The sequence below is a fragment of the Mercenaria mercenaria genome, chromosome 5 (genome assembly GCF_021730395.1).
Source record: "Mercenaria mercenaria strain notata chromosome 5, MADL_Memer_1, whole genome shotgun sequence".
NCBI lineage: Eukaryota > Metazoa > Mollusca > Bivalvia > Venerida > Veneridae > Mercenaria > Mercenaria mercenaria.
The window spans coordinates 35,380,106-35,383,486 of NC_069365.1; the positions used below are offsets into that span (position 1 = coordinate 35,380,106).

The 3,381-nt window shown below is 32.8% G+C and overlaps 1 long non-coding RNA gene across 1 annotated transcript; it reads right to left on the reverse strand.

Annotated features, from left to right (window-relative positions):
• LOC128557469 (uncharacterized) lies at nt 1-2,766 on the reverse strand. The gene is made up of 2 exons (XR_008371173.1): nt 2,407-2,766; nt 1-785 (listed from the first exon to the last, which is right to left on the reverse strand). It is a non-coding gene; the product is annotated as an uncharacterized LOC128557469 (long non-coding RNA).
• Between the last annotated feature and the right edge of the window lie 615 nt (nt 2,767-3,381).

Sequence of the window (3,381 nt, forward strand, 5' to 3'; positions counted from 1 at the left end):
TATTTCGTTTGATTTTATTTTTACTTTTTTTCATGAATATGGTATGCAAGATAAAAATTCTACCACTGGTGGGAATATCCGGCTCTCGGGCACCTGTTTACGCGGTAACTCGACAGAGCCTCATTACCTCCTAAACAGTTACCCTCAGGCCGGAACCGACAATTAGTGAAAGAATCTTATAGTCTTCGCGGTACTACATACTCTTTAAACAATTATATCTACATGCCACTATGGATATGTTTTATCACATTTACATTCTGCCATTTACCGTCTAAGTTACATGTCAAGAACTGAATTTCAAAATCATTGTGTTTAAATGACTACACGTTAGACTATCTATAATTTGAGTATGTTATCCTCGTTTAAATAAAGTTCATCATCATCATCATCATCATCATTATCCATAATAATAATAAAAACAACATCATCATCCTTCCTCTTCTTCTTTTACTTCTACTTCTTTTCCTCTTCACCTTATCATCATCATCATCATCATCATCAACATCAACATCATCACCATCATCATCATTGTTATTATTCTGTTGGCCAGATGTTCGTAATATATCATCTTGAAGTTTGTTTTGAAATATCACGGATTAATCAAATATGTATTTAAACAGTCTTGATCGTATATCTAACCACCTGTTTCCATGATCTATCTTGCTTCTCCTTGCCCATGCTAAGTTCCATACTAAGGCATCGGCAATGTTCTATCGCTACCTTGAAAATTAATTTGTCGAATCTGTTTCTTCCGGAAAAGGTTTCTTGCTGGGATGTTGTGAGATCTAGAAATACAAAATCTTAATCATTAGACTCACACATGCCATAATGTCATCGTTAACTTCTGAAATTTAAGATTATTACGTTGCCTGTTGAAAATCAGTTAGCTCCCACTTGGACTTGATTAATGGTATAATTTTCGTTTTCCTATGCTTGATCCAGGCTGAAGAGGGAGAAGCCAAGAATCCTTCGTTCATAATTCAATAGGATTTTTAAGTACGCTCGGTTCATTCTATATTATAGAATGATAAATGACGTAACGCCATGATTTCAGGTTTTTCAGATATAGTGCAGAACTACCCTAACATCTTGCCTTTTACTTACATGCAGCGCATATTTCTTGTGCTTTACATATTTGAACATTCCGACATAAATAGTGCATGTATCATATCCCGCCTGGGTCCAGTCAATCATTCCTGTCTCAAGTTTGTCTGGTATCTTAAACCAATAGTCTGTGATTTTACTCCGTCCATTATACGCAGATAACGCAAGAACTGATCAATCTTAAATATATCATAATTACACGTTCTAGCAACGATGTGAGCGTATGTTGATAGACACTAAATGGGGAGGGGGCGTAATGCGTAATGGTGTGAAAAAATGGTGTAACGATAGATTTAATTAGTTCTTTGTTAGGGCATAAACACACACTGTAGCTTTTCATTTTAAATAAAACTGACTGCAACATGCACACGGTCCATTTTTAAACTGTTTTTACTTTATCTTTATACATTTTTGAAACCACCATGGTTTTCCTTTCTTCGTTTGTTCATGGTCCATTATCTTTCGGTTGTCCAAAGTCAGTTTCGTAGAGTGTTGTCCTATTAAATGTAGACTGCCTAGGACCCATAATAGAGCTTCAGAACTGCTCGGTTTTTAAAGAGCATGCTCTTTCAGTTATTTCGAAAGATGTTTTTACGAATAATATCTTCTTATTTTTTTAGGAATCTGTAGCATCTATTACTCATATATCTGTTTAAAGCTATTGTGAAACGACGTATTCTTTAGACATGTTGTGCTGGGCAAATGAATGATCTGTGAGGATCGGGTTAATTTGCTACTGATTAACCATTAACTTGAAAAAACGTAGGTATTGAAATTTTATGTAAAGAAGAAAATGCGATAGATAATGTGATAGTACCTTCACATGGACATATTTATGCAGTTAATAGACAGATTGTTGTGTGCACGACTATTTTCTCAGGTCAGAACGACTGAAAATGACTAATAATCAGCGTGTATCATTTTCTCACCAATCAATGTTAAAACTGAAAATCATGATTCAATTCAAAAGATAAAGAAATATATTTATAGCCTAGTGTATTGATTTACCATAAGCTCTCGCCAAACATTGCCTTATAAATCATTTTGCTCCACGATAAAGAAACCTGTGAAAGTAGAGTACATTATCCATGTTATTTCATTCTGGTGTAGACCTAATGCTGTCTCAAATATTTTATCGAACTAAACAAATTTCAGCCAAGGTTAGGAGTCTGGCCAATCACTTACGGTATTTTTTTTTCATTTGCACCAAAACAAAAAGAGAAAAGTACACTTGAACTGCATTCCTGATATTAGACAATACTAGTACTCGTGTTTACTTTTTTGTTAAGCATGTATACTTACCTCCATATATAACGCAAAAGATATTTTGTATTAACACAATTATTTCACGAAACAATGACACAAAATATCTAGCAAATATCCTTTTTGAATTGTTTTCTCCAACAGTTGTTAATATTGTTTATATAAGTTTGATAAGTTTTGATAAGTTTGATAAGTTTATTTCAAATATTCCATTAGGCCAAAAGGCCCATGAGGATTTACAATCAATATAATGGCGAGACAAATAATACAAGGATATACAAAACATTTAAACGGAGAAGGTTGTATGGTACTAAATCACTATACATACAATTACGTATTACATTGTCTAGTGAAGATTTACTGAATTACAGAAATGGCATAATAGCTTAACTAGCAACTGGTGTTGCGTAGCATACCATGTTTACACGATACTATTGTCAAATGCTTATTCAATTAATTTAAATAATTATTACAGTGCGTATGTCAAAAAAAAAAACGACAACGATTAAGACAATTGTATCTTGAATCCATATAACAAAGCTGATCTTGTCGAAACGAAACACAAGAACAACGTTTGGAATCCGTGAAATATATACGTTTCGAAAGTATGCCACGTAACATTTCATGTAATATGTTATGATAACAGTATGATTAAAGTGAAATATTATTCTTTTGACACGACATAAAATTATAAATATGTCATCGCATGATAACCATCATATTGTAATCACTGATTATAGACTATATCAACCTTGTATAACTGGTTTCTTGACAAATAAACAGTTAGAAATCGATATATGGTAAAGAAGCAGTCAGAAACGTTGACGGACATAATAAACGTTAAGGTTCAATTATCTTAACATGGTTGTAAAAATTAGTAAGTGCATATTGTTTGGAAATATAAAATAACAACAAACAAACAACATTTACCATAATATATATAATAAATGTTCAAGTGAAACGCAAGAGCAGGTTAACTTAATAGCCAGTTACGCATAATGATATTACAATACA